Below are 11,908 nucleotides of genomic sequence, written 5' to 3'. Positions count from 1 at the left end.
GATACATTCACTGTTATATAGTTACTTTTATGTAGATTATGCTTAATTAGTGCATTTCACAATAGAATGTTTTTCACAGGGCTCACTGTATTAAATGGCACCAAAAGGTTTGTTTTTAACTTAAAAGAAAGCAAACGCATGTATAGTAAGATACTATAGAACGTTAACTGCAGTCTGTCGTTTGTGTTTAATAATGCTAGTAATAAGGTCAGTATGAATTGGCTTATGACCAGTTTACACTTTGAACACTTTTCTGGCATCCATATACAGTCCATATCATAGTTGTTAATGACACTGATGTTAAAGACTGTTAGTTTAGTATTTTTATGTTTCCTGTACTCCAGCACAGTTGCAGTATATCAAAGGTTAGCTCTGAGTTTAGCTTAGAGCTAGCCAGAAAATCTACATACATTTGGTGCTTGGCAGGTGTTAATTGTTGTGATGAAGCCAGTGAGCTAACCACCTGTGAACAGCTAATAAAACAGTGCAGAACTAGCAAGAAATTAGAGTTGAATCAGGTCCACCTTATCTCTTTGATTTTGAGAACAGCTGTTGTATATTCTGAGAACATAAAGCTGCCTGCTTTTCTTTTTTTCTTCTCTTTAGTCCACTCTGTGTGTGTTTAACACATAAGTGAGGTAATGTCTGTTCCACCTGCTGATAAATAACAATAGGTCTCTGAAGAATCAGAATCCAGCGATTTGTGCATAGGTCACATTGAAAAAAATGGTCTATTAACCATTAAACTAACTGCGAATTCACCCCCCACATCATATAGCAGTGACTACATGGTTATGTTAAAGTAACACCATGATTTAATATGAATGGGTTCTTTTTTCCTTTTTTTTGTGTATTTAGGGTAGGTTGAATTATCTACCTGACTGCCACTTGACTACACCTGCTGCCCTGAGGTTCATTTATAACATTTATTTAGTTTTAATGCCAGATTAATTTTACCTAACCAAATTTCTAACCTGTATCACTTATAATCCCTTTAATTAAACAGTCTGTTTTTCTGCCTTAAGAGTGATATATGTAAATACGTTCTGTTCTGATTGACTGCCCTGTATTACAGAAAGTAGTAGCTGACTTAATTGTGAATGAGCAGGTCCGGGTGCTGTAAAGAAGGCAGTTATATGTAAATATCTTGGTTTTGTGACATCACAAAAACAACAAAATCAAAACAGTATGGTTTTGTACATCAGATTGCTTATATGAACATGCTTAAAACATGATGAAGTTAATTTAAAGAGACATTTAACCCTTTACACTCTCAGAAACAATGGTACTAACTTGTCACTAGGGCAGTACCCCTCTTGTCACTGTGGTGAGACCCTCAAGGGTACATCTCAGGACCTTTAGTTTTCTAAGTATTGACTCCACACACCTTGTATCATCTCCAGGCTTTTTATTTTATTATTCTGTTTTAAAAAATTATGCTGTATATACCTTTCACCTGGAAGAATTTATTAAGGTGCCCAATTGGACCTTAAAACCACTGTTTTACCTTTGAGGGTACATTTACATTGTTTGTACCTTGATGAACAAAAAATGCACCTATGCACCTGCACAATATCTTTATTTCTAACACTGTATAAGGGCCCTTGTGTGGGTTTGTCACCCATGTTAATTTCATAATAGTTCCTGAAGTTTATAATAGTTGCTGGATAATGAGTACTAAGATTAATAACTGAATAATATGCTTATATTTTAGGAAAAGCATACAAAAGAAGCTGTCTGAGACCACGAAAAGTATTTGATCAAAGCAAATATCAAGCATAACCATTTTGTTCTGAATAAGGAAGTGGTTATCCCTCATCTGTTAATACTTTATTAATGCCTTATTATTGTATTTCATGATGCATCAAAGGGATCAGTGTTTTGGGTACCAGTAAATGAGTGCATGTGTGTGTGTGTGTGTGTGTGTGTGTGTGTGTGTGTGTGTGTGTGTGCGCAAAGCTCTCACCTGTAGCACTCAGTTTGTGCAGCTCTCCTGAGATTCTGACAAGTCAAAAAATAAATCCCCTCTCTACTCTGGGTGGAAAATTCAGCACAGAAGTGTCTGTAATCAATAAAGAGACGAGTGCGGCTGGGTGATTTACGCTCCATGGCCCAGTGGTTTATGTACAAAGAAAAGCACGGATCCCTCCACGGGCAGCAGCCATAATGGAGGCCTCTCAATCTTAATGGATGGCTTCGATTGTCACGCTTGTTGTAGCAGTATTCAAAAGTGCTATCCGATCAGGCCGCGAGACAGCAGCGAGCAGACGGATGATTAGGTGCTGCAAACGAGGCTTATCGCCAGGGGAAATTGATGACTCAATACAGGAGAAGATGGACGACTTCATTTGTGTCATATAAAGAGGCCCAGCGCTGAATCAGTCATAACAGAGTTATGATTGAGCTTAAAGGGAAGTATTTGTGATATCATTACATCCAGATCCACTTCTCCTCCTCATCTGGCACCCATCCACGCGTGAGTGCAAAAAGAGAGAAAGCAAGAGAGAGAGAGAGAGAGAGAGAGAGAGAGAGAGAGAGAGAGAGAGAGAGAGGTGTAAAGGAAAAAGGGGAAAAAAACGGGAAAAAAAGAGAATTGGAAAGGGACGGAATGAAGGAAAATGGGAGTGATAGTGAGGAATAGAGAAGGAGTGAGGGGAGAGGCGGAGTAAAGCAAAGAGGGAACAAAGAAAAAAAATCACTCCAGGCGATCATTCCTGGCAGAGTGTTGGCAGGTCTCACTTTTTTCCCCCTTTCTTTTCTTTTTTCTTGTAATTTTAAAATGTTTCCCTGCACCTCCAGTAAAGGGGCAGTAACGGTCTACAGATTGCTTATGTCATCACATTTTGACAAACTTCTCAATCGAATTTGACCTTCATCTTTACCCATCTGCTTCTCTTTATTTTGCCACTCTTTCACTTCATATTTCCTCTCCTTTTTTTTCAAATCTTTTTAGCTCTACATCTATTAATTCCCCCTCACTCTATCTCCCTGTCAGAATAGAACAGCAGACATTTCACAGTACCACTGATGCTTGATCTAGACCTCCTTTGTTAGCACCTGCTTCTTTTATTTCAGTCCTATTCAATAGTTAGCTACAAATATGTTGTCATTTTAAACAACATTCACTCACCTGTTGAACATCGGGTTTTAGGCAATTCATAGAGTCTTTGTCTGCTAAGCTGTTCCATCACCTCCGCTGCAAAATGGAGACACCACTCCTTTATATAATCTTGTCATAATTATTGATACGATAATAATACTGAAATGAAAATTGAGTAAAACTATTATTTGACACACAAAAGCCCAAAACCTGGACCTGATTTTCCAAAACCAGCTACATTTTTAGAAGAAGAGATAAAAAGCATTATATATCATTCTGTACGTACTTGAGTGAGGGCTCAGGGGTAAAAAAGAGTAACTTTTCCTCCCCCACTCCACCTTCACTCAATACAAAGATCACCTAAGGGCAGCAGTCGATGATAATTACACATTTTGTGTCAATAAATTATAGACCTGTAATAATTTATATAAGAAAGCAGTGTACTCACTCATTTCTACAAAACCCTCAATTAACCAGCCATACACAGAAACCTTGCTCGTGATAGTGGTCCCCACATGACCCAGCATGGGATTTGAAAAATCTACCTTAACTGCAGTGAACAATACAAACTCTCCAAGTTCAAGTCTTAGAATTTGTGTATTTTCTTTGAAATGCTCTATGTCTTCATCCATAGCATCACAGTGTATCAGTGTGTTCACTGTACATAATATACAGTACTGTGCAAAAGTCAGAGACCACCCTTCATTTTTTTAAATTACAGCCAAAACGGCTTTAAGTACAAGTTATTAATTTTTCAAGACATATTTCTGAGGTTAGACAGAAGATAATCCACTTGCATATGGAAGAGGAAAGTCAAAGTAATAAAATAAAAAAAAACAAAAAAAACAAACTGGAGTTAAAAAGTTATGAGAAAAAATAAAGAAAAGGAGAAAATGATAGTAAAAACTGCCACCATCAGATAAACAGTTCATAAAGCTTTTATCAAGCTCCACTCTTGCTTCAGATCTAGAAATCCACAAGTGTTTCTGTCTATCCTTCCACTGTGAGAAGAGAGCTCACCAATATTGATCTGACAGGATGTGTAGCTGTCAAGTACCAAATCAAACAAAGAAGCTACTGTTCTCAAAACAATGGACTGAGTCCAGACCTCACCATCACTGAATGTATTGGGGGTTATTTGGTGAGAAACAGAAAATGCAACCAACTTATATGACCAAACTTTGGAGATGTGAAAAAAATATCCCTGCAGATTTCTTTAAAAAACTGAAAGCACAAAAAGAATGTAAACTCCAATAAATGCATAGGACACAGTAAATACTGACATTTTTTATATTATATTTAAATGTTGCTTTTCTGTAATTGCAAGTTAAATATACATATAATATATATGTATATATATATATATATATATATATATATATATATATATATATATTCTGCTTTTGTACTGATACTGAAAAGGTAATCATTTGTACTTATAATTGCTATTTCAACTAAAAAAAAGTACAGTTACATTAAATTTACAGTGCACTATACCTAAAGAAATTAGTTTGGTAACAAATCTGGTGAAAATATGTTATAATTTCACATTCTAATTGAGCTTGTATAATTAAGTCTGACTTGACTTAAAAGATAAGGTGTATTTTTCATTACACAGAATTCTGTTGAATGCCTGTGTGTATGCGTATGTGATAGAGCAGAGCACACTGGGGAGTGTGAGGGATGAGCAATAAAAGCGCTCATATCAGACGTGCCTGTTTAACGGTGTGATCATCACCGTAAACACACAGAGAGCGAGATGGAGTCTGACATTTCTCTGTGAGTCTGCTCGGCAGGCCTAAAATGACACAGCGCCGAACGTGTCGGGGGCTTCAAAAAATGCCACTTCAGATGTGGAATCAATTTGCATTTCCCCCGAGCCTGGCTAACATGGGGCTGTCAGACGGGCCTCCAGATACGCCATCGATAATGATTTTATGGAAGAGGCTTGCTGAGGGGAAGAGAGATCAAATTCAGAGACTGATGCTATATGTTTCAAATGATTGCCCTTCACTTTGGATGTGCACGTGTATGTATATGTATGTGCATGTATGTGTGTCTTCTGTCCACATTAAGAAACAAGAGTGCATCATGTCATCTCTGGCATTTTAAGCACAGAAGAAAGAACAGAATAATTAAGAAGAAGTAAAAAAAGGGAAGAAAAAAAACAATAACCAAGCTGCCATAACTCTCCGCTAGACCTGCTTCTATATTTGAGATGACCTACAATAAAAAGAAGTGCTAAGTATTACAGTCAATTAGGGATTTCCAAATAGTAATTAAGGTATTAATGAGAAACCAAACTGTCAGTGTGAGTGCCGTCCTGCTCCTACATCTTAATTTATTGTTGTAATTAAAATGTTACTTGGAAAGTCGACTCTCAAAAAAGGATAATTGCCACCAAATTAGAACAGAAAAATTGTGTCACTACTCAGATCAAGGAAAAGAGGGATTATTAAGACATAACTTTTAAATAATGGCCCATTCTTTGGATTCTTGACATTAATGAGAATATTTATTGCACAGTGGCAGAAGTACAGGTATCAGCTGTGATCAGCACATCATTAAAGTGGCCTTGGCACTGGCTCTCACCATGGTAAAAGGGTAACTACATGACACTTTGGCCACTTTGTGAAAATGTGGAGCCAATGAGGGATGATGGTCCAGAATGTTCCATTTTAAGGTGGCGGTGGGGGAGTGGATGGAAGGGTGGAGGTGGTTGGGGTGCATTCTTATGGCTTGTCTTGCCCAATGTGTGGTGTAAATATGGGATAGGAGAAGTGGTGGGAGATGACCTCTGAACCATACTGCTGCATGCTCGTTATCAGGTAGAAAGATAGATACATACATATAGAGAGAAAGAGAGAGAAAGATTGGGGTAGGAGGAGTGGAATGCTCCATTTCTGGACTGAAATGGGGAGAAATAACACACTGACCCTTAGCAGCAGCCACGTACACTTGCAGGTGATACATTAAAATCCCCCTTACACTATAACCCCCCCAACCATTCCCATCTTTCTAAAACCTGAGCAGCCTGACCCCCTGACCCACGCTCACACGCCTCTCCTTCTCCATGATGGACAGATGGAGGGAGGTGTAAAAGTTGTGTGTTTTAGAACTTCATGGAGCACAGCTGATCGCTAATTGGAAGTGGGTAGTTGTGCCGGTTTGGCTGGAGGCCTCAGTCACCTATTCTCTCTGACACGTACATACATGCGCACACACATGCAGCCAGCGAGTCGTGCCTGAAGCCAGACAGAAGCCCCGGTGGCCTCTCACTCCTCCTGCATCACTGAGGAGGGTTTCAGAGCTGCTGTTCAATATCGATTATTTGAGCAGTTTTAAATGCATTTATAAATGCACAGACGCACCAGAGCTCCAACCCTGGCTTGTTCTTTCTGAATACATTCACATTCTATCAAACTCTCTTACGCTCACTCTGTCTCTCTTTTATAGTATAATAAAGTTTATAGTAAACTTGTGTATTTGCATTTTCCACAGACTAGAAATTTAGTACAAACTCCTGTTAAAAGTGACTTAAAATCTGAGACCCTTCATGTCTTCAAATCCCAGTCACAACAGCCATTAAGTACAATTTCCAGTGTCAGGAAAACATATGCATTTTACACAAAATTGCACAGAAGACTGAACAATAAAATACATAATATTGAACTTTTATTTATTTTATGTGACCACCCTTTTCCTTCATTACAGCTTGCATTCTTTTTGGGAGCAGTGCTTTCAGTTTTACAAGGAAACCTGCAGAGACATTTATCCTCACCTCCCAAGTTCTGTCTGAGGTGTTGGTTGCATTTTTTGCTCTTCACAATCCAACTAATCACAGTGATGTTGAGATCTGGACCCAGGGGTGGTCATATCATTGTTCTGAGAACACCTGCAGCTTGCTTAACATGCAGATTATTATTATTATTTTTTTTTATCTAAGGGCTTCTTGACAGCTACACATTCTTCCAGACCCATAGCACTGAGTTTCCTTCTCACAGTGGACAGAAACACCTGTAGAGCTGATACATTTTCAGCTCAGAAATAAGAGTGGAGATTTAGGTCTCTCAAAGATGACAGCATTAAGTTTTGATACAGTGTAAAGGACAAAAGCTATTTTCAAATTATGTTAATCCAAAAAAAGACAACAATGGAGATACAAGGTTTTGTTCTGACAGCAGCAAGATATATATATATATATATATATATATATATATACACACACATATGAAAAACATCTTGTTACATTGACTTATATTAGAAGTAAAGCATTTTTTTTCCTTCTGTAAAGTCGCCATTTCTTCCAACTTTTTTGAACTTTTGGAAACTTGTTTTTTTGCTTATTTTACTTTGACTTTCCTTATATGAGTGTATTATTTTAATTTGCAACTACAGCTGTTTTGACTAGAAATTGAATAAATGAAGGGTGGTCTCTGACTTTTGCACAGGGTTGTAATTCCTGCTGTAATGCAATGCAAATGCCTTGTTTTTGTGGGCCGTATGGCTGTAGGGCTGTTCAGGAGTGGAAAACATATTTCTGGTATTTTGATACAATGCTGAAACTTTCCTCACTGTGCCAAGGTCCATCATTATGGAATAGTGAGTTGTTTATACTTTCCTGGTGCTTTTTTTTTCTCCAGGTAGAACACATTTTCACTGGAACACTTCAGGTGAATTCTCATTCTGCAGAATGAAGTCTCATTAAAATAATCAGGAAACAAACCGGCTATGAGTGAGAGAGTGAGTGAGTCAGACGGAAGAAGAAAAAAGGGAGAACAAGAGAGACTGAAGCGCGTTAAACTCACTGCCTGCTTTCATCAAGGAAACTACAACCTGCTACAAGCTTTAATAACAAAAATAGCAAAGCCTGTTAGCGCTCCATTCAGAGTAATAATGGGTATTGTTTACAGGTGGGTTTCAGACAGACAGATAATGAGCTGTATGGGTTTTAAATAGGGGGAGAATGAGGCGCTTTATGAATATATTCGCAGGACAAGCTGCACTAGTCACAATCTGCAATCAATAAGGAGCGGCCTCTGTGTCTTCGTCCCCCTGGATGGGCGTTGGGTGTCTCCCCAGGGTCTGAGAGCTGAACAATTCGGATGGATTGCATTGTCTGACACACAGAAAAATAATATTGGAAAAAAAAAGAGTTAACAGTCTGTGTCTGGCTGTCTCATATACTGTACATATAAGCACATGCTATCAAGCACTAACATATGCTCTTTTTGTCTAACACTCATACACACGCACGCGCACACACACACACACACACACACACACACACACACACACACACACACACATATGGTTGTGTGCATGGCTTGTTAGAAGTGGGGAGATAAAACTTAGCATAGTGCTCCCAATTAGCACAGCAGTGACCATGTGCTGCCTCAGTCTAATGTCCTCTCCTGACGAGCGGCTGGAGGAGACAGAGCTTGCAGGGCTGAATGTGTGCTTGTGTGGTGGAGAGGGGGTTGAGAGGAGGGTGAGGGTGAGAGAGAGAGAGAGAGAGAGAGAGAGAGAGAAAGAGAGAGAGTGATGGAGGGCTGGGGGAGAGCGTGAAGGAAAGACAGTGGGGGGGGAGAAAAAGTGGGAGAGAGAGAGAGAGAGAGAGAGAGAGAGAGAGGGAGAGAGAGAGGAAAGCAGCAGAAAGAGATGAAATGGCTTAAGCATTCATTTTGAGTAGAGAGACAGGTCCTATTAACATTTAACAGCATTTGTGCAACTTGGTGCGGAGGTTATGATGCAAATGAGGGAGAATTAAAAGTGGCCAGGGGTTTGGCATTGATGGATTGCAGTCTGGCAATGTTCACACTTCCCAGTGTCCATCAGAGGCGATTACTATGTAATTAAAGCTTATTTCTGGACTCTCCGCCGCATAATTACTTTGTGAATGTAACCATCATCTAAAAGCTAGAGAAAACGCTTTAGCATTTAGTCCGGCAGTCATTTCCACCAGCTTGTGTCAGATATAGCCATCAGACAGTGCAAAAGAACTGTCACTTTTAATAAGAGACAAAAATTAAATGAAACAGTATGCTTATTACAGAAAAATTAGGCTTTCAAGAGTCCTTTCTGCTATTTGCATAATTTATTCTCTGTCTCTCTCTGTCTCTGTCTCTCTCTCTCTCTCTCTCTCGCCCCAAGCTTTAGGCAATTTCCCTCACATTTAAATAGATTGCACATTTAAGGCTACTTAAGGAAAATTATCACTTTGCATATTTTAATTGTTATGAAGGAAGTGATTTGAGAGAGGTCTGTGGCTCATCCTCTTGAGCGGTGCTGGGTGTGTAAGTGTGTGTGAGAGTGTGTGTGTGTGTGTATGATGTGGGCGCCGGGCGTTGTGGCATCGCAGATAACCCCCAAGTTCACACACATCCACTCGACTTTCATCAGAATGCTAATGAGGAAGCTAACACTGGGACAAGTGGATCTTTGATATTTACAAAATAGGCACTAATAACTGGAGTGTAATTTGTTTGACACAACTTTATTTTCCTCTTTTCTTATCGACAGTGGGGTTTTTTTTGTGGTGGGTAAATTGCTTTTGTTCAGAAACAGAATGAAACACAAAGGTCCATTTAAAGAGTAGACACGCATGTGCACGCACACAACAATGCAGACAAATCAGATAATCAATAACAAAGGAACAGAAGTCTGTGTCTGCATGAGACGAAATGAGGTGTGTATAAATATATTACACAATGGTGTTGAATGGGTATTTTCTCCAACCAGATGCAGTTCAGTTCAGAGTTTGTGTCAAAAGCTTCATTTTTAAAATTTATTATTATTGTTATTATTATTATCATTATTATATATTTTAAATTATTTTTTAAAATAATATCAGACCAGGAAGGAAGTTTTCCCCTGTAGCACTGGCATGCTGTAGAACATCAGTAAACTCTGGTAGAACATCAGTAGACCCAGAACAAGATGCATGTGAGTTTACATACAGTGCAGTTTCTCAAAAGCACCACAGAAACTCAAAACCATCTTAGGCATTAGAGAAATATTCATTCTACCAGCTTACCATGATTTCCGAGGTCCAGCTTTTTGTTGGCTCTGTTTGTAATTCCAGCAGAAAACAGAGGGGGAGCTGTGTGTCAAGACAGTAAGAAACAATGTATGATCAGAAATCCCATCATAAAGTTCTATTCTGGTTGATCTGCTCAACATAAAATTCATAACTTCATTTCTGATGATCAAACCAACCTTTAATTTGAACTCTTTTGCCATATATACTGAGACATTCCCACCTAAGTACTCACTACAGGCACTACATACACATAATGCCTTTGAAATAACGTCTGTGCTTAATCATGATATAAAGAAGATACAGAAATGACCCACCTTCTTTGATGGTGTGAAACCCTCTCAATCAGGAAGTATAAATCAATAAATCAAAAAAAGAATGACTCAGCAGATGGCACAGTAAGAGTGACCCGTACTGGAGGCAAGGTTCAGCTGTAAAGCAACCATTCCTTACATTTCATTAAACACTGACTCAATCAACCAGTAATTAAAAATAAAAAAGAAGATACTCAGCCAGACAGGTGAGAGAAAAAAAGACGTATATATCCAGCACGCTTTAAGGGTGACTGTTAAGAGTCGGATGTATAATGTATAGAATTCATGTTAGACATATGCTTAAGTATCCATCTCCAGAATGTTTATTTGAGGTATGCGTCTTCGTACACGTCTGCTGTTTAAGAACCACAGACAGAAACTACAAATATGAACACAGGAGGAGACCTTGACAATTTTAAAAAAAAAGAAAAAGAAAAATCAACCATCGTCGTCCCTTCATCTCCGGCTCTGATAACCTTTGTCTTTGTGATTCTGTTGGAGTGTGTTGGCGGTGTCTCTGAGGGGAACCCTGCTGAATTGCATCCATTAGGAGAGGCTTCTTTTAATGTGCACAGCCGTGGAAATGACACACAGTTGATCACAAATGAAACGGCGATGGGCACCAAATGCACCTAGTTCCCAATGTTAATTGTACAGCAGCATCCTACGCACAAACCATCAACTACATAATTATGCCTTCAACACGGAAAATATAAAGCATTAATGTCTTATTCACAATGAAATGAAAGAAGATTTGTTTTAAAAATGTGAAATAATGCAAACTGTATTTAAGAAACACAGAAAATGCTTTTGGGAAAGCAATAGGGGTCACCTTTCAGGAAGATGATTAGTGGGCGGAAAACAGATTACACCGATCAGCCTTCTGAATATATTCAAGGTGCATTGTGAATTTAGGAGAACAAAGTGTTGAAGAAGCTCCTTGATATGTTCTGGAGGAATGTTGTTTTCTCTAAATTTTTAGCAGTAATCAAGAATCAAAAATAAAACCATGGAAGAATTTTTTTAAAGATCTAAGAAAGCTGTAATGATATAAGGTCCAGGGACCTGCAATAGTAAGATGCATTAGCTAATTCACACACACACACACACACACACACACACACACACACACACACACACACACACACACACACACACACACACACACATATATATATATATATATATATATATATATATATAGTACTGTGCAAAAATCTCAGGCACCTAAGCACTTTGTTCTCCGCAATAAATGTGTACTTGCTCATAAATTCATTATATATTATTAGAAAAGATAGATGCCCATAAATACAGTAAAGTTCCACAGGTCTTCTCAGTACCTTCAGACAGATTGATTAAACTCCATCGCCAGAACTCGTTTCATTTAATGCAGAACTGATTAGCCAAACAAAGTATTGGATGATAACTAAAAAATAATACAATAATACTGGGCTT

The sequence above is a fragment of the Pygocentrus nattereri genome, chromosome 6, assembly GCF_015220715.1.
Source record: "Pygocentrus nattereri isolate fPygNat1 chromosome 6, fPygNat1.pri, whole genome shotgun sequence".
Classification (NCBI taxonomy): Eukaryota; Metazoa; Chordata; class Actinopteri; order Characiformes; family Serrasalmidae; genus Pygocentrus; species Pygocentrus nattereri.
This window is presented reverse-complemented; position numbering follows the sequence as displayed.